Below are 25102 nucleotides of genomic sequence, written 5' to 3'. Positions count from 1 at the left end.
GAGTTTAAGGGCTGAGAGTGAAGAGGATAAACTGTGGCTCTTTAAGACAGAGAGAGAATCTGTCCCAGCCACGTGTGAAGAACAGTGAGAGAGGACCTCCCAACTGATGGTATGGTTTGGCAGTGGACAAAAAGTATTCATTCCAGGAATAAGCCATTCCATTAAGAATACCGAGATTGCTTCTCTTCAGATTCTTCCGTCTCTGTGATCCCTGCTTCTCTGCGTCAAGGAAAGCCTCTGTAAGTAGATTATATGTAGTTTGAAGAGCTGCGGTCTCCTCATTCTGATAAGCCATCACAGGTATGCACTGAGTCTTGGGAATGCAATGGCTGAGAATCATGTCCTGTAGACCCCCAACTCTTACTATGTGAATTTGAAGTTTACATTTATGTAAGGAGTTCAGTATGATCTGACACCCTCTGTTGAGCTTGTTGACTTTGCAGAAGGGTATAGGAACATTCATCCATTGGGCTCTCAAGTTCAGAGAGTCAGGGTGGATGTAAACACAGCTGGGCACCAATAGCCCAGAATGACCCCTGGGCACCCACTCCCTGTTTGTGTACTTCCAGCAGGGGTTGCCTAGCACCAGGAAGTCCAGGAGGAAAGAATGCCTGGCTTTGGTGTCCAGGCCAGAGATGTTCATCTTCAGTACTGGAAACATTGTCCTGCTGTTCTTGGTGACCATCATCTGGCTGGTGAGCTCTGTGAAGTGCCGTCAAACCTACCTTTTCTAGGCCTACATTGCGGTTGCCCTTCTCACTGCCAGCCTGCAGCTCTCACTCCATAGAGCTCAGCTGGTGGTCCACTCTGTACTAAAGGCTCTTCTCTAAGCTCTGGTTACCAAGGGAGCTTGTCTTTCTGCCCACCTGTCCTCACAGTACCCCTAGCTGCAACTTGCTACCTGAGAGTGATCTTTAACTCCTTTCAATGGCTCGTCTTTTAAGCAAAGCAACTGCAAAAGCCTGGAGTTCCCGGGCATAGACTTGAGAAGATGGTGAGGACAGGAATTTAGAAGGGAGTGGGGAGGGGCAGAGGGGATGAAGATAAAGGCTGTTCCACTTAAATCCCGGGAAGGTGCGACTAAAGTAAGTCTTTGTGGCACTGAGTTTGCTTTAACCAATTAAAAATCAGACTATTGACCAGCACATAAATATTTAATGTACAAATAAAACTATCAATATAGTTAAAACCCCTTTTGAATCAAAAGGAGCATTTTAAATGTGTCAAGATATAAATCATGAGTACATCAGGATTATTATAGCATGCAATTTTCTATAATATTTTATTAGATTTTTATGCTGTTTTATAATATATTGGCCATGGATATTTGAAGTTTGATATCTATTTATATAGTTTCTATAAAGGATTCTTATGAATGCTTCAATTGTTGACAATTTAGAAGTTACAGTCACTTGTGGGTAAAGTACCACAAGCTGTGAACATTAGTTTTTGTGTGTTCCAAGCAACACCAGGGTGCTTGTGAACCTGACCTACACAAAGCAGTTATTTTAGTTCTTTAATCTGCCTGCCAAACTGTTGTAGTAGCTTTTTGATATGGGCAGATGGCCACTTCAAAACAAATCAAAATATAATATTTGGTCTCTGAACTTATCTGAATGCAAACCTTTGAATATGAATGCTAGCTCAGATTGAATTTCAGGTCTGACTAATTGTTTTGATGTTCCTAGCCAGTTTGTATGAAACACATTTGATCAAAGAGCTAACACAGGCTTCACTTCTTATTAGTTTGTTGTGTAATGTCCCTGCTGTTACTGTGTTAAAGGCAATAAAAAATTAGAGGATAAAATATTAATCTGTAGCTCCTACCTAGCATAAATGGACAAAATATGTATTAACAAGAGACATCAATCTCTTTCAGAGGTTATGCATGAATGGTTTACTGCTGAAATGTGGCCCAACTTTTACCACTAATAACTGTATGTAGTGGTTTTTAACACAGTACCTATGGTACAGACTTCAAACTAAGACACCTATTTCAAGCCACATTTGTACTATTTTTTTTATTCTTATAGTAGCCATCTAGACAGGTGAGAGGTGGTATCTCATTGTGGTTTTGATTTGCATTTCCTAATGATTAGTGACATTGAGCATTTGTTTGAATATACTTGTTGGCCATTTTTATATTTTCTTTGGAAAAATGTCTATTCAACTCCTTAGGCCATTTTTTAATTGGGTCATTAGGGTTTTTCTTTTTACTATTAAATATAGGAGTTTCTTATATATGTTTGACATTATGCCCTTATCGACTATATGGTTTACAAATACTTTCCCCAATTCATTGGTCACCTTTCACTCTGTTGACTGTTCCCATACCTGTGCAGAAGCTTTATAGTTGGATGTAACCCCACTTGTTTATTTTTTATTTTGTTGCCTGTGCTTTTTGTGTTATATCCAAAAAAATATTGCCAAAAGCTATAACATAAAGCTTTTTTCCAATTTTCTTTTAAAAGCTTTACAGTTTCAGGTCTTACGTTTCAGTCTTTAATCCATTTTGCGTTGATTTTTGGGTGTGCCATGATATAAGATATCAATTTCATTCTTTTCCATGTGGATATCTAGTTTTCCTAACACCATTTGTTGAAAAGACTATCCTTTCCTCTTTGTGTATTTTTGGCAACCTGGTTAAAGATCAGTTGACCGTATATATGTAAATTTATTTCTGGGTTCTATATTTTGTTTCATTGGTTTATATGTCTGTCTTCCTGCTGTTACCATACTATTGTGATTACTGTAACTTTGCACTATATTTTGAAATCAAGAAGTGCAATAGCTCTACCTTTTTTCTTCTTAAGACGGTTTAATTTCCACATATTTGTGAAATTTCCAGTTTTGTTTATACTATTGACTTCTAGTTTTGTTCCATTGTGGTAGAAGAAACTTCTTGGTATGATTTCAATCTTCTTAAATTTGTTTTGTAAACTAGCATGTGATCTATCCTCGGGAAAAGCACATGCAGTTGAAAAGAATGTATATTCTGCTGATGTTTGGTAGAATGTTATAGATAGATAGATAGATAGATAGATAGATAGATAGATAGATAGATAGATAATCTGTTAGGGTGATTTAGTCTGTGGTGTTATTCAAGTCCATTTTTCCTTACTAATCTTCTGTCTGCATGTTCTCTCTATTATTGGAAATGGGATATTGAAGCCACCTATTATTACTGCATTGCTATCTATTTTTCCTGTCAGTTCTGTCAATGTTTTCTTTCCATATTTAGATTACTGATGTTGGGTACATATATATTTATAACTGTTATGTTTTCCTGATGGATTAACTCTTTTGTCATTATATAATGTCCTTTGTCTCATTTGGTAGTTTTTAGTTCAAATTTACAATAAATATTAAGTACACTTAGGTATCATTAATGCAAATTCATGAAATATATCTTCTCTATCATTTTTTGAAACCTTATAATTATAGTTATTCATATTTGAGAAATACAGTAAAATTTTTTATAAAAGTTGAAATTAATATATAAATGGAAATATATCACTCAATTTTCATTTTCTTGCTAATGGAGGGATTTAAGCAAACTAATAAAAATTTTAATTCATAAATACAATAATGAAATAGAATATAACTTTTAAGTATTGTATACATATAATTAAAGAATAAAAGAAAAATGGTATAAATACTTTGATATTATAAATGTTAAGTGCTCCTCATTCCTGAACTTACTGAAAACTTTTAAAATACATTATGCATATATTTGCGTTATAAATCTATACATAAGGCTTGTGAATATTGATAAAGCTGATTATCCTCTTGAATCATGAAATATATTCTCTCATTAAATTACTTAATTTTCATGATACTTATTTGATAACAAAGTTAACTATTTGAAAATTTGCTATTATTTTTGTAGATGTTTTAAAAAAATGTGTTCTGTCATAGCTTAATTTCTAAATTCAGAAAGGAAAGTATTTCAAGGCTTTTATTATCTTGATTATTTTGACCTTCTTAAAAATAGTTACCTGTTTTTAACAAAGATGTCCCTATCAGGAAATAATAATTTCTGCTGACAAATTAAAACAAACAGTCAATGATTATTTTAAGTTATATTCATTATTGGGAGAAAGAAATGGTAGAAAACTAGTGAAACAGAGAAGGAAAATTATATCCTTTAAATTGTAATGAATTTATTTGTAATGTGTGTGATATGGTGCACAGTTGAGAAAATAAGTGACATCATAGGTAAATTAAAAAACCAAAAACAAAAAAACTGGATAATTAGTATAGACAATATATTTCTGGGTTTCTGGGATAACATTGGAGGTACCAGCAACTCTCTATTGAGAACAAAGCAGTAGTGACTTATACTCTATTGCCAGAAGATCTTGGGATATTTAAACAGAGAAATAAAATAATTGGATGATTTAATCCAGAAGCATACATTTTTAAATATTGATGATGACTTTTTTTGAAAGTAAAACCAGAAAGATTTTAAGATTCTTAACGTTAAAATTATAAATAAACATTATTATACTTTTCTGGCTAGGTAGTTAAATCTTCCTATTAATTTTATATTCCCAATAAAAGGCAATTTTTATTTTTCTTGTAGCCATTTTAATGATATCACATTTTATACAAAACAAGAACTTCCTTACTAAAAAGTGTAATTAATTAAATTAAGAGCCCATTTGTGTTGTGAATGTGGCTATTTAGACTACGAAGGCATAATCAGGCCACAAGAATCCACTTGGTAAAAATTTAGTCTAATTGAAAGCCAATTATTTTATTTGCTTGTAATTCATATGATATATGCTTGTAAACAGAAGCAGCTCCTAGCCAAGTAACTAGGAAGAAACAAAGAGCCCTGGGTGAGTGATATTTCAAACTCGGCAATATGAAGCAAGGAAAATAACATATTTTACATACAAAAAGTGCTAGAAAAAATGTTCATAGGCATTATTGCAGCCTGGTAAATTGTTTTCATCCTAGTTTTTTTCATATTAATTAAAAAATAAGGATCCTTAGATCATAAATCACTATCAATTAAAAATAAATAGCTTTATACTTTTAAAATATTTATTTCTATCAAGGCATACTTCCACATTAAAAATTCATATTAAAGAATGTCTTATAATGAAAATTGTCAGTCTCATACCACTTCTTCACTTCTAGATCTACTCTGCAGAGGACTTCTTTAAAATTGTTTATATTTGGATTATTTTCCTTCCAAAATAAGATCTATCTATCTACATATATAAGTTTATATATCTATAAATATAGATATATAGAGATATATATAGATATATAGATAGATATACAATATATATATAATCTATTGCTACATCTATATCTATGCCTATATATGTTATTTTCTGAATTTATTAATATCAGAGAATATTTACTATGACCCCAATATCAAGAACAAATATTTACCTTGCTGAAGTCCTCTCTTCCATTTCTATAAATCACAACAATTCTACTGTTTTGGGTTTTCTACCAATTATCATAATATAAACAATATAATTAAGTCTCAATTCATTTTTCTATATTTATATTTAGTTTCCATACTTTAATGTCAATATTAATGCCCTTCCTTCTCTACCAAATTTTCTCCACAATCTGCTTTGTATTAGTTACACTTTTACATTTTCACAGGTCTTCAATTTTCATAGCATGCTTTAAGCATAACATCTTTTCTTGACCTGAAAATTGATAATTGATTCTCAAAATTTAAACTCAGTAAACAGTATTTGCATCATAATGGTTGTGACCATATTAAGTAATGAAATACTAGCTTTCCATCTCCAGGAGTTCAAAGTCACAATCCGCATTGCACTTGAGGGGAAATGTTAGGCTGAAAGGATTTCCTCAGTTGGTAAAAAATAGGTTTAAATCATGTTTGGAAAATAATTTTTTATCCTGTTTCTGTCATTTTTGGAGTGTATATTTACCTTTTTAAAAATCACACGTACTGCTTTTGTCCTCAATATTTTTCTAGTTTTAAATCATGCTCATCATTGTGCTCTAATACCTTTTTTTTTTTTTTAAAGTACTAGTAATGGTCCTTACTGGAATTTCATTACCTGCTCTATTGGGTTTTTACTTTCTTTTTTCTCTTACTATAACTTTTATTTGCTTAATTTGCATATTAGGATTTTTTCTTTTCTTAATCTTACAAAAAATCTTTCTAAACTATGAAATTAACATGTAACACATACACACACATATTGATTATTTTTATTTATTTAGAAATTCGATAATATGCTGATTTGTAAGCTCTGTCTTGGAGTTGGGTCTGTAATCATGTGAGTATTGCAGGATGAGAGGATGCACAGAGTAATCTTTTCTTTTGACCTAGTCATAGGAGTCTGCCTAGGTCATGAAAACACAAGTGCCAAACTGATAAAGGCTTTACTCTATGATATCAAAAATGAGACTACTATTACTATTTAGGGTTTATATATAATTATTTAATTTAAATAAAATGTTCATTTTGAGGTAATTATAGATTCACCAGCCATGGTAAGAAACAATAGAGAGGATTCTCATGTACTCATTACTCAGTTTCTCTCAATGATTAGATCTTAAAAACTAGCTATTGGCATTGTTACAATCAAGACAGAAAAGAATTCCGTCATCCCAAGGATCTCTCCTGTTGTCTTTTTAAGGACACAGGTACCTCTTCATTAACTCTTGGCAAACACAAATCTGTTCTCCATTTCTATCATTTTGTCATTTAAAGGTTGTTAAGTACATGGAATCCTATAGTATAGGATTTACATATTGTAGGGTTTTTTCACTTAGCTTTGTCACTGTGCTTTTTTTTCCTCAGCATAATTCTCTGGAGATTCATCCAAGTTGTGTTTATCAATAGTCCCTTCCTGCTTATTGATGAGTAATATTCCATGAGTTAACCATTCACCCATCAAAGAACATCTGGGTCATTTTTAGTTTTGAGTAACAAATAGAATTGCTGTAAACATTTGTATATGGGTTTTGTGTGAATATAAATTTTAATTTCTTTGGGATAAATGCTCAGGGGTGCAATTGCTGGATGATATCATAATTGGATGTTATTGTTTTTTTCTTAAGGGACTGCCGAACCAATTTCCATAGTGGCTGTACCAATTTGAATTCCCACCAGCAATATATAAGAGATTCGGTTTCTCTACACCTTTGCCAGCATCTGATGGTGTCACTATAGTGACATTATTTTCCTCATTATTCTATGTATATAATCGTATCTCATTGTAGTTTTAATTAGCATTTCCTTAATGGCTCATGTCTCTGAACAACTTTTCATGTGCTTATTTGCCATCTGTATATTCTCTTAGGTGAAATTTCTTTTCATGTATTTTTGCCTAATTTCTAATTGTGCTGCTTCTTTGTTTACTGATTTATTTATTATCATTGAGTTTTGAGAGTTTTTATACATTCCACATACTTGTCCTTTGTCGCTCTTGTAGTTTATAAATATTTTGCCCACTCTGCAACTTGCCTTATGCTATTTACAACAGGTCTTTCGCAGAGCAAAACGTTTTTAAATCCTAGGGAGGCCTATTTATCAAATTTTCTTTTTATGAATTGCACTTTGTGTGTCAAAGTCCAAGAACATTCAGAATTCCAAAGACTTCCAAAGTTTTTGACTAAAAGGTTTATATTTTACATTTTATATTTAACTCTATAATCTATTTTGAGTTAAGTTTTGTGTAAGACTTGTGGCTTAGGTAAAAGATCAATTTTCTTGCCTATCACATTGCTGTAGTTCCATTGGTTAAAAAAGGGTATCTTGGGGCCGGCCGAGTGGCTCAGTTGGTTAAGAGCTCACTCAAGAGTTTGAGCTCTGAGCAACAGCGGTTCGAGTCCAGCCCGAGCTGAGCAGCCGCTGAGCTGCCAATAGGTAGCAGGATGGCTCAGCTAAAAAAAAAAAAAAAGAAAAAGAAAAAAGACTATCTTTCCCCCATGAATTGTTTGTGTTTTTTTTTTTCACTTTTCTTTTTTTTTTTTAATTAAAGTTTATTGGGGTGACAATTGTTAGTAAAGTTACATAGATTTCAGGTATACAATTCTGTAATACATCATCTATGTATCACATTGTGTGCTCACCACCCAGAGTCAGTTCTCCTTCCATCACCATATATTGGACCCACTTTGCCCTCATCCACCACCCCCTCCCCGCTTACCCTCTGGTAACCACTAAACTATTGTCTATGTCTACGAGTTTTTGCTTCTTTATTTGTTTGTCTTGTTCTTTTGTTGTCTTTTCAGTTTTATATACTACATATCAGTGAAATCATATGGTTCTTGACTTTTTCTCTCTGATTTATGTTGCTCAGCATAATAATCTCAAGATCCATCCATGTATTATTTGGGCATATTTGTAGTTCTGTTTCTGAATTCTATGTTCTCTTTCATTGACCCATGTGCATATTCCACCAATACCATGTAGTCTTGATTACTATAGATAATATAATAAGTCTTAAAGTTGAGTAGACTGAGTCTTCCCACTATATTCTTCATTTTCAAAATTCTTTTAGATCTAGTTCCTTTGCTGTTTTCCATATGTATTTCAAAATAACCCTGTCTATATAAAAATTCTTGCTGGTGTCTTGATGGAAAGTGCTTTAAACTTACATATAAATCTTGACAGGATTGGCATTCTTACTGCTTTGAGCTGAATTGTGCCTCCCCAAAATACATTGGGGAGTATTGCATTCTTAACCCCAGGCTTAACAATCTGAGAATGTGGCTATATTTGGAGATAGGGTGATTAAAGAGGTAATTAAGTTAAAATGAGGTCAGTAGGGTAGGCTCTAATCCAATATGGGTGGCAGTTAGGACAGACAGGCTCAGAGGAAGACAGCTGAAGGCAAAGAGAGAAGATGGCCATCAAGAAGCCAAGAAGAGGGGCCTTAGGAAAAAATACAACCCTACCGATACCTTGATCTTGAACTTAGCATCCAGGATTGTGAGAAAATATATTTCTGTTATTTATGCTACCTAGTTCATGATACTTTGTTATGACAGCCATAGCAAACTAATGCACTAACAAAGTTGAATCTTTCAATCTACAACACTGCATATCTACCCATTTATTTAGTCTTTTTTATTTCATTAGTATTTTTACAATTTTGTAATGCAAGTCTTGTATTTGGTTATTTTTCATGCATTTCATTTCTTTAGTGATTATAAATGACATTAAATTTTTAATTTTAGTGTCCATTTGTTATTTCCAGTAACATAGAAATACAATTAAATTTTATGCTTATCTTGTGTTCTATAACTTTGCTGAACTTATTAATTCTGTGAGTAATTTTTGAGTGTGTGTATGTAAACTACTAGACTTGTCTTTGTATGTAATCATGTCATCTGCAAATAGAGACAATTTATTTCTTCCTTTCCCATGTGTCTATTCTTTAATTACTTTTTTTTCAACCTAATTACACTTTCTGGAACTTCCCATGTCATTAGAGTGGTGAGAATAAATCTTTGCCTTGTTCCTGATCTAAAGGGGGAAACAATTTGATCTTTCACCATTAAATATGTTAACTATAGGATTTTTGGTTTTGATTTTGATAGATGCTCTTTATCAAATAAAAAATGTCCCCATTGATGTAGGATATTTCTTGTGCTGGGTCTTGGTCTCGTGGAACCAAAGAGTGGAGACACAGACCAGAGAGGTAAAGTTGCAGAAAAGGAGTTTATTAGGAGAAAAGAAGACATTTCAAAGAAGCAAAAGCGGGCCCGAGCAGTAGAGAACGGCTCAAGGGCCATTATTAGAAAAGAATGTACACTCCAAAGAGTTTAGAGCAGGCTGAGCAAAGGAAGCTCAAAAAGACCTTGTTTGGGCAGGACTTGGAGTTTTTATCCCTTCTTCCTATAGAGTGGGTTGTTCCTCTCTGGGTGTGGGACCACCTGATTGATCTCATCTCTCCAGAAAAGGAGTTTATTGGAAGAAAAGAGAAGTTTTGGGTGGAGAGGAGAGGTCTTTTGGGTGGTGCATTCTGTGGGACATGCAGGAATGCAGACACCCAAAGCCTGCCTCTAACTGCCTGCCTTGTTTTCCCCTTGAGAGATGTGATCCCCATAAAATCTCTGTGGGAGGCTGAGGGACAGGAGGTCTTTTCTTCTGTATCTGCCTCCTGCTGGGCAGGGGTGTAGCGTTGTCCCTGCCTATGGAGGGATTTATGGAACTCTCACCCTAGTTTGTCTCAGATGAGAGGAATAGGTCTGGAGCTCTGCATGGAAGACCCTGTTGGCTCCTTTGGTTGTGACTGGCAATCTTGTTGGGGTATCCTCTGTATCCCCAAGGTCCCTGAATGAGGAAAAATAGATTTTAATTAATAAATTTCTTAAAGAGCAGAGCTCAAAGCTATTGCTGTAGGGTGGCTACAGGTTTGGAAACAACATTCGGCTTCACAATCAACAAATACACTGGCCTGGGAAAATGTTAAAACCTATTTAGTCTCTGGGATGGGATTACCCAAGAGTTAGGTCCGGAGTGGCTTGGGGAATGTTGGGAAGTCACATGCTTTAAGTACTTATCTAAAGCCTGGGTGAGTGAGAGATATTCTGTGATTCAGTCTAGGGGCAATCTTTAGTCTAGGATTCAGAAACTGATTAAAAGGGTAATCAAAGCCAGGGGCTAAGAAACTAAGGAAGAGGAGACTTAAAACTTCTATAGGAAAACTTTAAAGTTGTCCAGTAGGGGGGTGAGGGGGGGAGGTTATTCTCTTGGCCCACATCATCGTTTATTCCCATTTTTCTTTTCTTTTTCTTCTTCTTTTTTTTTTAAATCCTGAATGGGATGTGAAGTTTTTCTGTATTGAATAATACTCCCATGCAACATATGATTTTTCTTCTTTAGGATATTAATGGGTGGATTACACCAATATTATTGAAATATTGAAACAGCCTTGCATGACAAGAATAAGTATCAATTGGTAATGGTGTATAATTATTTTTATATATTGTTCTACTCATGAATATTTTGGTAAGAATTTCTGCACTTAATTTCATGATGGATATTGATCTGTAGTTTTCTTTTTGTGCATGTTTTTTCTTATTTTGATATTACTGTAATAATACCCTCATAAAATAAAATGGAAAGTGTTTCTCTTCTGTTTTCTGAAGAGATTTTGAAAAAATGATCTTAGTTTTTTCCTAAATATTTGACAGAATTCTGAAATGAAACCACAAGCAATTGAAGACTTGCTTTTGTTTATTATTATTATTACAAATTCAATTCATTTGTTATAGAACTACACAAGTGATCTATTTCATAGTGGGTAAGTGTATTAAGGGATTGCTCCATATAATTTAATATGTTATATTTAGGTTGGTAGCGTTGTTTATAGTATATATTTTAGTATCTTTTTGAAGTCTGAGGATTCTATAGTGATATTCCCTCTTACTTTGATATTCATGAATCATCCTTTTGTCAGATTTGCTCAAAGTTGGTCATATTTATTAATTTTTTTCAAAGAACCAGCTTTTTGTTTCATAATTTTCTCAATTGTTTTTCTATTTTTAAGCTTCACTGATTACTGTTCTTACTATCTTATCTCATTTTATTTTATTTTATCATCTTTTATTCTACTGGCTTCAGGCTTGTTTTGTAAGTCTGTTTCCTCTATTCTAATGTATACCATTGCTGTATTAATTCTTCTGTTGTTATTGTTTTAACAATGTTCCATAAGATTTGATATATTGTATTTCATTTCCATGCAGTTCAATAAAGTGTTTTTCTTGAGACTTCCTCTTTGACCCATGGATTATTTAGAAGTGTCTTGTCTGGTTTCCAAGTGTTTAAAGATAGCCCTATTGTCCTTCTGTTATTGATTTCTGGTTTCATTTTCAGGTGGCTGTAGAACTTGCTGTGTACGAATTCAACTCAAATGTTTTGAACTATGCTTTATGGCTCAAGATATGACCTGTCTTGGTGTATGTGCCATGGGTGCTTAAAAAAGCACATGTCTTCTGCTTTCATTGGGTGGACTAATCTGTAAATGACAATATTAGCCTCTTGGTTTTGATGTTTTTTAGTTCTTCTTTATTTTTGAAGATTTTCTGCCTAGTTCTATCAATTGTTGAGAGAGAGGTGCTGAAGTCACCAGCTATATCTGTAGATCTGTTTATAGTTCCTGTCAGTTCTTGCATCATGGGTTTTGCAGAACTGTTATTTGCTAGATACACATTTAAGATTGCTATGTCATATAGGTGTATTGGTCCATTTAATCATAATAAAATTCCCTATCTGTATCTGATAATTTTGTTTGCTCTGAAGTCTTTTTTTAATGATACCAATATCATGACTTATATTTTTTACGTAAAGATGAATTTTCCATCTTAATATTTAATTCAACATGCTTATATTGTGATATTTGAAGCATTTCTTATAGGCAGTATATAGCTGGATTTTTTTTTAATTCTCTATGCCAATCTCTCTGAAGTAGTGTGTTATATAATTTAGATTTTATGTAATTATTGATATATTTAAGCTTAAATCTACCCTTTTATTCTCCTCATTTTCTGTGTGTTCTGTTTTTCTTTTTTCTGCCTTCTTGTGAATTACCTGAATGAACATTTCTTTTAGAATTCCATTTTGATTTAGTTAGTATTTTCTGAGTGTATCTCTTAGTATACTTTTGTAGTGGTCCTAGATATTATACTATATATACATAATATAGCAAAGTCCACTGGTGTCATTCTTTTACTAGTTTTAATTAACCCTAGAAATCATACCTCCCATTCAGTCACTTTACACTCCCCAATTTATAATTATTTTAAATATTTCTTCTACATGTATTTAGAAACACATTAAATAATGATGTAATGATTGCTTCAACCATTAATAGTAACTTATAAGACTCAATAGAAAAAGGAAACTCTGTTGTACATAGAATTTGGGGGGTTTACTTCCCATGTTCTTTCTTCCTTCCAAGTTCTGCTTCCAAGTTTTCTGCTTTTATTATTTCCTTTCTGTGTGGTAAATTTTTTTAATTTTGAAAAATGTTGGAGTAAATCTGTTAGCAACAATTTTTTGTTTTAGTTTTCTTTCATCTGAGAAGATTTTCTCATTATTCCTAAAGGATGTTTTCATTGGATATAAGATTCCACATTGACAGTTCTTTTTTTCAGCTTTAAAAAATTGTATGAATTTCTTCTTGCCTCAATTGTTGTTTATGAAAAAATGGCTTTCATTTCCATTATTTTTCTGTTTTCCCTTTTTAGATAAGCTGTCTTTTTTTTTTTTCCTATTCACTTCTATCAGAATTTTTTTTACCCCCCCAGAAGTTTTAGTATGATGTATCTCAGGGTGAATTTCTTTTTATTTAAACTTTATGGGATTTGTTCACTTTCCTGAATTCGTATGTTTATGTCTTTTACCAAATTCATGATGTTTCAGCCATTATTTTTTCAAGTACTTTTTCTGCATGCCCTTTGTTTTTCTCTTCTTCAGTGGAAGGATTTGGTTTCCTGGAGTGGAGCATTTATTGTCTAAAAATTTTCTGTCTTGCTAGGCTGTTCTTTCTTGGTTTGTTGGCTGAAGAGAGCAGGCATTTGGCAAGGCTTTCATTGTCTGGGCCAGTTGGCATTTCCAGGTTTTTAAGTTCTTTAGTGCCAGTTATGAGATATATTAAGCAAAAATAAAACCCAAGGAGCTCACCACTATATTGTTCTTTGGTAACAAATTCCTTAAATAATGTCTTCTTCTCTTCATCTTTCAATCTTTTTGTTTTTATTTTATATATAATACCCAGAGCTTTTAGTTGTACTTCGTGAGAGGAATAGAGAGCAGTACATTAACACCATCTTCTTAGAAGCCCAAATTTTAAATGTAAATTAATTTAAATGGATTAAAATTAAATATTAAAATTTACATTTATGTAAAATTAAAAATGTAAACCCATGGCCACATTAGCTATACTTAAAGTAATCACATGTGACCAGTAGTTTCCATATTAAACAGAGTATGTAACAGAACCATTATATCATTTCTAAAATATCTGTTTGACAGTGTTGCTTTAAGGGTAAGCATTCTAATGTTTTGCTTTGGGAAAAATGCCTGATGCTTCCATTCTTACTGCATCAGCAGGTTGGTGGGACGTGTACTCCTTAGATGACTAATGCAGTTGTCTCATAAAAAAAGTCTTTAATAATTTTGTTTTGTTTTGTTTTGTTTTCATATTTCACTTTCCTCTGTTCCTCCTAACTCTGAGCAGAGACTCTCATTGCAGTAACAACAGGAAGATGGGCTTCCACTGTCTCTACCCTTGAGCATTAGTCTATCACGTTTCCTCTTTCTCTATCAATCATTATCACAAAATTGCCAACTTTTTGATGCCTTATTCTTTTTTATAATTCTATGCTTTTGTCCAAAAGTGCTGTTTAGAAACAAGAAAAAAAGCATATTTCCAATATGACTTATGATTTCTTTAGTGAGAAACACCAAGATTTTATTTCTGTTGTAGAAACTAGGCAGTAGGTTCACCTTTTTTAAATCCCCCCAAATAAATATACATCATACATACTATTTCTCTTATTTAAGAAAGAAATCAATATTTTTATTCCATTAAAAAGGAAAGAAATAAAAACCCTTCCTTTATAAAAATCCTTTTCTTTTATTTGCTGTAACATATTACTTAATAGAACTAAAATGAGATGAATGATTTGAAGCAATCTATGTACTCAGAAAACTAAATAATTTTAGGTATCTGATATTTTATATTTTCCATAATCTGGCATAGATTAAAAATTCCATTTATGAGAGCAAAAATAGATTAAAAAATGAAAACCATTCAACATTAGACTGAAAAATAGGATTACAATGAAATTAACAAAGATGTGAAGTATAAATTTTAATGTGGAAAAAAATGTGTTTGCTAACAATGATTTCCATGGATGTAATATGTTAAATGTTACGTTTAATTTTGGAATAAAAATTAGTTACCAAGAAGCTCCTAAATATATTTTCCAGTTTCTTTCACATTGTTCTTGATTTGTTTATTATTCATACTTTTCTCCATTCCTATATCAATAGCATTATACTATTGTGATTATTATCTCTGAGTTGAAATAATATAGCTGTTATATATGTTAGGTGTTTTAGAATATTTTCAAAGGTTATTAGTTATTGATCTAAATAGCTATAATTATGTATATTTAATATGACACATTCAGAACCTAATCACAGATAGTCTCATCTATGGAGGATTCATTCCTTCATTTAATATACATGTATTGAGTGTTTACCATGTTTGAATTCAATATTCAGGATAGTGCCTATCTATCATGGAGTCATTCTCTAAGATGTGATTTGTTTTGGAAATATTTATTTGTTCAGTGACAAGCTAACTCACCCCAATGATTCAACAATCAAGGAACACATGTTGTCCTCTCTCTTCTTTCTTGAAGGAGCAGCCTGCATCTCTCTTGCACTGTCAGATGGAATGTATTCATTATCTAGGCCAGTGTGTCTCAAAGTGTGGATGTAGGCATACTGTGTCTCTTGAACAGTGAGCTTTTCCAGAAATGAATGTCCGTTTTATAGTGTTTTACAGTGAAATCAAATACAAGTTGATAGACTCTCATTTTTATAAATATCAACGTTTTTTTGCTAGGAACCTACTAATTGTGTTCATTTCAGTGGTAGAAGTTTTGAGAATACTGACATAAATGTTTGACTACTTCACAAATTTCCTCCCACTGCACATTTATAGTATATATGTATATGTATAGACTTTTCAGAAGGATATGTATCTCCATGTCACTGACAGTGATATCTTTAGTTTATTATATTAATTAATGATGTTTTTATTGTAGTTATATAAATTACTCTTGCTTATCTCACTTATTATATCATTTAATTACTCTATATATTATGTAGTTATAAAAATATTGTACTTGAACTATAATGTTTTCTGTAAGTCCTTGAAAAGAATTAGTGTGACTCAAAGTTCATTCAATGAATAATAATCTAAATAAATATTTATATTCATTGCTCAATATAAATAATTAATGTCTTTAAAGTTAATACAGAAGAATAAATCATGCCTCCTAAAACACAATTTTATTTTAACATTTTATTATTATCATGCCACTGTTTTTCTCCTGGAAAGTATGAATGGGTAGGATAAATGAGCTCTGCATATGAATATGCTTACCTTGGTGAGCATTATCAAAGTTTGTGAGCCCTTGGACTAGATAGTCAGATATTTATTAAGGCCTATGGAAATAGAACTTTACCATTCTCCCTTACTATGGTATATTAATTGGTGATGAGGCATCTTAGTGTATAAAAAGTAGTTTTTCCAAGTTAAACTTTATATGATATTAGGCCAGGCAACATTGATATCTGTATGAGTTATTTTATGTAGGGCATCATATAACTATAGCAATAGAAATAAACATCTCAAAGAGCCTACCATTTTGCTTCAAAAAACATTGTGATTCTCAGGAACAAGATCTGTGATTTCTGTCAGTGAAGATATGGAGGTAGGAACCTATAAAAGCTATATTTTTTTTAATTTTAACACTTGACACTTATTCTCTGAATTCATATGATCATGTTTCTTATATAACTGCCAATAAGCACGTTCGTGATTGCAGTGAGGAGCAGTGCGAAAGAACCACAGCAACGTGGTTCTAACAGCATCTGCAAAACTGAATTTCTGTGTTTAATAGAACATGTGTTTAACCTCATAGAGTGGACGTTTCTGTGTCTGTAAAATGGGAATCATGATGGCAACTATTAGTATCACTGGGGAAATCAAATGAACTAATATGAGTAACACAACATGCAAAAAATGGATTTGTTAGATAGATGTGGGCTGAGGGTAAACAGGTTTCCCATTTCCATCATTGTGTCCGCAGGAGACAGTGTGGACTAGATTTTCATGGGCTCGACTGGATAACCAGAATGTAAATTGTCTATGAATAGTTCACAGGAATGACACTGATGCTGTTTAAAGTTCTTTCTGAATGGTGTTGGATGAGTCGGGTCTGAAAAAGCTGTAAGCATAGAAAGAACTGAGCTTTGCTCATTGAAAAGACTCCTCACCTGGGGACTAAGTCAAAGTGAGGAACTCTGGGAAACAAAGGAAGCCGGCTGAATACTCCCGCGGCTCCTGCTCTGATCATTGTGGTCACTACACTTACATTTCTGGGACTTTCATGATAAAAATTAATTTTAACACATTTGGGCATGAGTGGGGGTAGGTAGACATGGGTGTTTACTTTTGTTAATTCAAAAACTATTGCTTAATTCTCATTACCTAATTAGTTGATTTCAGTTCCATTCTTCCCTTTTTCTTACTTTATCCCCATCTCCGTAGCTTCCTCCCTCAGGAGATTCAAACCTTGTTATTCATAAGTGGAATAAGTTTATACTTTACCTTTATATATTCAAACATTTTCTTTATAATCAAAAGATAACTTGGCTGATTATAAAATTCTTCCATCACATTTTCTTCCTTTCAAGTGTATTTTAGATACTGATCAAACTGTCTTCGTGCATTGAATATTTCTGTGAAGAGTCAAATCCAACTTCATATTTCACACTAGTAGGAAACATGATTTTTCTCCCCTGCCTAATTCTAAGATTCTTTCTTTGTATTTGAATTGTAACATCTTGACCAGAATATGCTTTGATTTGGAATGCGAGATATGAATGTTGGGTATCATTATTTTTTGAAAATCTATGAGCCCCTTCAGCCTGTATACTCTATTTGTCTTCATTTCAAAAAAGTTTTTGACAATCACACTTTTGATTCTTCCTACATTTTAAATGTTTCATTTGCTTAGTTCTTAAAAACACCAATAATGCCTATTTGGTATAGCTTATTTTTTAAGTCTATCATTTTTTTGACGATCAATTTAGATTCCTCTTTCTTTCTCCTGTTCCTTCTCCCTCTTTCTCTTTCACTGTGATAAGCACCCTTATAACTACTTATGAACACCTAACTTTTTCCACCTATAATGGACATTTATTTTCTGCAGTGGCTCTTTATTTTTTGTCATGTTCTGACAATTTCCAACTCACTTTCTTAGTCATTGGGCATCATATAAACTCTTCTTGGACCACTTGTTTCTCATTGTTCATTTCATTTATTTTTTATAAAGATGATGTTATCTATAAATTCTATAAAAATATGGAGAACCATTTTCTTTATTTTTCCTTTGTTTTTCTGTGACCATACTTTCATCAGAAATATCCATTTACTGATTTAAAGAAAAAGTTATGCATATATTAAGGGTTCTAGACCCAATTCCAAAATTTGTGGGGGAAGAGGTTTCCCACACATTCAAAAAACAATTCTGCAACACCAGCTGGGTGTCCTGTAATTTACTTCAATTCTGACACTACCCACCTGTATTCCACAGGTGAAGGATTCAGTCCTACAAAACAGCTCCCCCAGGTTCAGACCCCAGTTGGAAGCCCAAGTTATCACCTGTACTTCTAACAGACCAGCTAATAGGTTGGAGGTTCCAAAGACACCCTCCAATTTAGGGTGCCAATCACAAGTCTGGGCTGTTACCTGTATATCTGACCAGGTGACCATAAATCAGAGGTTCCCACAATCTCCTCTTTGGTTTGATTAATTTGCTAGAGTGGCTCACAGAACTCAGAGAAACATTTCACTTACTAGATCACTGGTTTATTTAAAAGGATGTAACTCAGGAACAGATGGAAGAGATGCATAGGGCAGGGTATGAGGAAAGCGTGCAAAGCTTCTATGCTCTCTACAGGTTTGTCCCTCTCTCCGAATCTCGAATGTTCGCCAATTCTCCTGAAATTTCTCTGATCCTTTTCTTTTTGTGTTTTGATGGAGCCTTCATCACATAAGCACGATTGATTAAATCAATAGTCATTAAGGATTGAGTCAACCACCAAATCCACCCCCCTCCCCAAGACAGGGTTAGAACTGAATGTTCCAATCTTCTAATCATATGCTTGGCTCCACTGCAACTGACCTCCCCCCACCCCCACCCGGGCTTCCTAAAAGTCACCTCATTAACATAGCAAAAGACACCCTTATCGCTCTCAACACTTAGAAGCTTTCAAGGGTTTGGGGAACTGTGAGCCAAGAACTGTGGATGAAGACTGAATATACATTTCTTACTATAAATCACAATACCACAGCATAAAATCCATATCATTTTCTTTATAATTATGACCCATTTTTTTATTTCTTTCTCTATTTGTGAGAGATTTTGGCAACTGGTAACTACCGCTCTCTGGGGCTTGCATTCTAAGATGCTTCCAAAGTGTTCCTCAATAAATTAGTCAACAGAAAAATCTTTTGGTATTCGGCATACCTATAGTCTATGTGATTCATCACCCAAGTCCCTTGCATGATTCAGCCACTGTCCATTCCAATAAACAGAAATGGTTCAGCATTATGAATGGAGAAATGTATCGTCAACCACTGGTTAGAAGAATGATGGATGGCTGAAGGTGGTAAGGAAATAGGAGAATTGTTCCTCATAGATCAAGAAATGGTCACTGCCTTTAGGCTGCAACTCACAAGACCATTTTGGTCCCAGAGATGCTGTCAGTTTGAGGTGCTTGCACTCTCTCTGCATCTGCTACTGTTAGAAATGTTTTTTGTGGTTTTTTTTTTTTGGTTTTTTTTGGTTAGGCAAAAGCCAGGAGACCACCCTCCCACTGCTGCTAAACTACTTTCAAAGTAACTGACATGGATTGCTGCTTGAAATCACTTAAAAAAAAAAAAAGAGTTTTGTGAAATACAGGTTATTTGTTATAAAATTTACCCATTTTAAGCATTTGATTCAATTAATTTTATATTTGCAGAGCTGGTCTTCCTTCCTCTGCCTACCACCCCTGAATACCTTTCCTTTGGGTGGAGGTTCCAGGCCAAGAAGACCATGGGCAAGACACGTTCTCTTGCCCTTATGGTCCTGCTACCGTCACAGACTCAGATACTTACAGAAGCTGAAAGAAACAGCAAATTAATACTATTTTTCTTCTTTCTTCCTTCCAAATTCTATCCAGTATCTTTTGTATATTTTGCTGGCAAAAACCAAGAGAAATCCAGCTAGCAAGGGTGTCTGAAAAATGTGATTTGCAGGTTTGCAACCCAGAGGTCAAAAGAAAATACAGGGGCAAAAAAAGAGTAGTATTGAGATCTCGTAGACACTCTTCAGCGTACCCTCAATTCATAAAGTCAAGATTGTCTCTTTTTATTCTTGTCTTAGTCTGTCCTGGTTGCTGTAACAAAATACATAGACTGGGTGACACATAAATGTCAGAAACTTATTTCTCACCATTCAGAAGACTGGGAAGTTCAATATCAAGGTGCCCACAGATTTGGTGTCTGGGGAAATCCTACTTTCTGGTTCATAGGCAGGTGTCTTTTCGCTTTGTCTTCACATGGCAGAGGGAGGAGGGATTTTTCTGGGTCTCTTTTATAAGGGAGTTAATCGCATTCACAAGGGCTCTGCCCTGATGACTTAGTTATTTCCCAAAGGCCCCACCTCCAAATATTATCAGACTGGGAATTAGGTTTTAACATTAGAATCTGGAAAAGACACATTCAATCTCTGGCAATACCTCTCCTTCTCTAATTTATTCTGCTTTCATTGGAGCAAATATCAGTCTATGATAAAAAAAAGATAGAAATGGTTCATTAGCTTGTTTTTATTTTAGTTATCTGTTTTTCTCTTGCAAACATCTGGGTCCAAACAGGAATCTTCCACTGTACCAGCTGCCTTTCTATATAATTCTTGATATTTTAGATTTAATTTGTAGAGATTATATAGGATAAGACAATTTCATGGAAATGTATATAAATCTTGGGGACTGAGGAAGTTTGTGGAGCTAAACATTGTACAGTCTTGTTTAGATTAATATTTCACAATTTTGGATAATATGCTTCAGTTTGTACTTGAAATTATGAATTTTAAAATATTTTATTAAAGCTCAAATTTTCTACTCTATATTTTTTGGGGGGTGGGCATTAACCATGAGTTGAAAAAGATGAGATTGAAGTAAAATGCTTTTAGTCCACTACTTTTTTTTTTATAGAAGCTTTGTATTATTTAGTTCTAGCCATGTCTAAGACCAGTTTCTAATGGTCTCTCATGAGGAACAACACTGTTAGTTTATCCACCACTTTTGTTCTTGCTGTTGTGAAGCTCATGTCATGCATCTGGTCACAGAAGCAAACCATACATCACAAATCCTAAAGGTATGGCAAAGGCCCATACATATAAGAACATGTCAAAACATAGTGTGTCCAAATGAAATATGAGGTCTGACAATTAAGTTCGCGAACTTGTTACAAGGATATTGCTAAACTTTTTTGATATCAGAGGGATTATTCACTATGAATTTGTACCAATTGGACAAACAGTTAACCAAGTTTACTATTTGGAAGTACTAAAAAGGCTGAGTGAAAAAGTTAGATGGCCTGAGCTTTTCTCCAACAATTCATGCCTCTTATATCATGACAATGCACCAGCTCACATGGCACTGTTGTCTGTGAGGGAGTTTGTAGCTAGTAAACAAATAACTGTATTGGAACACCCTCCCTACTCATTTGATCTGGCTCCCAATGACTTCTTTCTTTACTCAAAGATAAAGGAAATATTGAAAGAAAGACATTTTAATGACATTCAGGACATCAAGGGTAGTACAATGACAGCTCTGATGGTCATTCTAGATGAGGAGTTCCAAAATCGCTTTGAAGGGTGGACTAGGCACTGGCATCAGTGCATAGCTTCCCAAGGGGAGTACTTCAAAGGTGACCATAGTGATATTCAGCAATGAGGTATGTAGCACGTTTTCTAGGATGAGTTTGAGAACTTAATTGCCAGGCTTCATATCACTTGCCAATGTACTAATGATAGTATTTCTATTAATATCCTAGGGCTGCTATAAGAAAGTATTACAAGCATATGGCTTAAAGCAACAGAAATTTATTCTCTCAAAGTCTGGGGGCTAGAGGTCTGAAAATGAGGTATCAGTAAGCCCTTACACCCTTTGGAGACTCTTGGGAGGAGCCCTTCTTTGTTTCTTCCCAGCTCTGATGGTTCCTGACAAATGCTTGGCATACCTTGACTTGTAGTTGCATCACTCCAATCTCTGTCTTCATTGTCACATGGCCCTTTCCCCTGATGTCTGTCTCTGTGTGTCTCTCTCCTTATAACAATACCAGTTGCTGAATTTAGGACCCACTCTAAGCTAATGCGATCTCACTTTAACTTGATTAAGTCTGCAGAGACCCCATTTTCAAATAAGCTCACATTCACGGACAGCAGGGTTTAGGACTTCATATATCTTTTTTGGGAGGAAAGGGGTCACAATTTAGCCCACAACCATACTTGATATTAGTAGTAGCACAGAACTGGTAGGTATGGTCAAATTTTAGGTCAATAGCAACTAACATATAGCATACAGATTTTCATATCAAATTGACTAAGATTACCTCAAAATTTCCAACAATTAATAAATCATCACCTTTGAAACTACAATTGACCCTTGGACAATGTGGAGGTTGGGGTGCTGACCTCCCTTGCAGTCGAAAATCCATATATAATCTTTGACTCCCCAAAAACTTAACTGTAGTCATCCCTTGATATTCACAGGGCTTTGGTTTCAGGATCTCCTGTGGGTACCAAAATCCAAGGATGCTCAAGTCCCTTATATGAAATGGCATAGAACAATGCATGCAATTGGCCCTCCAAACCTGTGGATTCCCAAATCACTGCAGATTTGTTTTTTTAAAAATCTGCGTATAAGGGGACCCATGCAGTTCCATCCTGTGTGGTTCAAGGGTCAACTGTATTCATCTGCTTATTCCATTTTCTAATTAAAATATATGTACAGAGGATGATGATGATGATGACGACAACGTGTGTGTGTGTGTGTGTGTGTGTGTGTGTACATGTATATGTGCTATATGTATCTACGTGGGTTTTATGTGCAGGACTTTTCAAAACACTGTTTCCCAATTTACTGCTGTACAGTTGAATTCTGGAGTTTACATTAGAAGGAGGCCAGAGCTTAATGTTAAGCCTGTGAAATGACACATGCACCCATTCTGATAACCAGCCACTGCTATTTTTTTAATCGAGATACAGTTGACATGCAACATTGTATAAGTTTAAGGTGTACAATGAGTTGATTTGTTGCATTTATACACAGCAAAATGATTGCTACCCTAGTGTTAGCTAGCAACTCCATCATATCACATAATTATTATTTCCTTTTTTGTGGTGAGAACAAATAATATCTAGTCCTTTAGCAGCTTTGAAGTTCATAATACCTATTTTGGAACATGAGAGCTAGAACTAATGGAGAAATACAATATCTTAATGTTACCATACACCACTGTTTCTGTTCACCACTTCAGATGTTCTCTGTTCTACTCTCTTATTCCACCACCAATGAATGACCAGTTATTCAAGATAACACAATCTCACCTCAAGTTCATATCAATAAATCTTGCCTTTACCATGCCTCTTCTTTATTGACACTAGGAATGGGCTAGAATATAACTAAGGTCACCAGACCAACTCATTTTAGTATTCCCAGGCCTTTCCTGTTTTTAGCCCCAAAAGTATCTCAGGAACCCCAGAAAAATCAGGACAGTTAATCACAATAAATACAACCTGGCTGCCTCACACATGCAACCCAAGTGAACAGAAATTAGTGGTTTATGAAGTGAATCTTTGGAAACTATAGAATGGGAGCTGATGGATCAATGCATTCTTCTTGTGCTCCCTGGTCCTGACGTACACTTCACACTGCTTCTCAGCAGTCCCTTGGAATCACGTACCCAATAGCCCACAGTGGTGGGAATATCACTCCTATCTTTTCGCTTTGGCCCTCCGTCTAGTTCTGTTTCTCTCCCATTATTCTTCACAACTGTTCCCTGAGATCATCCCCCCAAGTAAATATGCCTTTATTTAGGTTGTTATCAAATGCATTTTATATTAATAAAATATACTTATACTTGGATTTGAAGTACTAAAACAAGTGAAAATAATACTGAAAGGCATGGTGAGTTGCAGATACAAATTTATATTATTCAGTTGAAATGCTCCTGAAATATTCTTCTAAAGTTAGAAGAAAGTAGATTATGAAAAAAAGTAAGCGTTTGGAGCATTATCTTGTTTTAATATAAAATGATACATAATTTGAATTGGGATTGAAACTTTCTTTGAAAGATCAGGGAATTAGTTCATTTAAATTTCCTACCACATCTCCACCTATTATCTCCCAATTTTCATCATTTCTGTTACTTAAATTTTTCTGCTATAGCCTTACATTTTACAGTTGTTTAATGTAAATTATATTTTAAAATAGATTAAAGTCCTTTCACCATATAAGGCCAGAATGAGATTGCCGCAGGATTTACATTAGCATTTCATCCATACCTGATTTAAAAATTATTTCAACATTTATAATAAGTATAAAAAATGTCAGAATTGTCCTGATATTTCCCATTCCTACCTCGACAGCGATTCAAATGTATCCAAGTCTTCATGTTTCTTAGTTTTCCCTGATAGTTTGAATCCTCTCAGTAGTTCAGCATGGCCACCAGTTTCTTTGCTAAAGCTTCTCCAGTCACGAGTTACTTTGTCACATTTATTGTTTTAATTTAATTTAATTGTATAGTTTGGTGTTTTGCTTTGTTTTTAATAAATGTGAAAGCAATTTGCTGGTGTCTGGGGGTCTGCATGTTTGTGAATTGCCTGAGTGTTGCCTTTATTCAGTTAGAGGGAAAAAAAGAAAAAAGAAAAACAAGAAAGGCTGGGTACAAAATTTTAAGTTCACACACACCTTCCCTCGGAACTTTTCAGATATGGCTCCTGTGTCTTCTGTGAAGAAATATCACCGTGGTCCTCTGCTTGCTTCTCTATGAGTGTTTTGTTTGGCTGGATTTTGTCTTCAGGGAAGACCAATGGGTGTTAGAGTTTTGACTTTTTTTTCACCTTTCAGGTTTGACATTGTGTATGTTGTTTTTATAGTTGAACAACATCTTAGTTAGGCATAGCATAGGATCCCATTTTATTTACTTGAGAAATGTGCTGATGGCTTCTTTACCTGCTGGCACTGATTGGCACTCTCAGGAGATCTGGGGCCAGCTTCTATCAT

General features: G+C 34.2%; 1 pseudogene; it reads right to left on the bottom strand.

Moving 5' to 3' along the window:
• Nucleotides 1–4: 4 nt before the first annotated feature.
• Nucleotides 5–25102, bottom strand: LOC109373365 (brachyury protein pseudogene; annotated as a pseudogene).

Source organism: Hipposideros armiger, unplaced genomic scaffold (assembly GCF_001890085.2).
Source record: "Hipposideros armiger isolate ML-2016 unplaced genomic scaffold, ASM189008v1 scaffold_713, whole genome shotgun sequence".
In the NCBI taxonomy this organism is placed as follows: domain Eukaryota; kingdom Metazoa; phylum Chordata; class Mammalia; order Chiroptera; family Hipposideridae; genus Hipposideros; species Hipposideros armiger.
The sequence above is the reverse complement of the archived record's forward strand: the minus strand, read 5'-3'. Positions and strand labels throughout refer to the sequence as shown.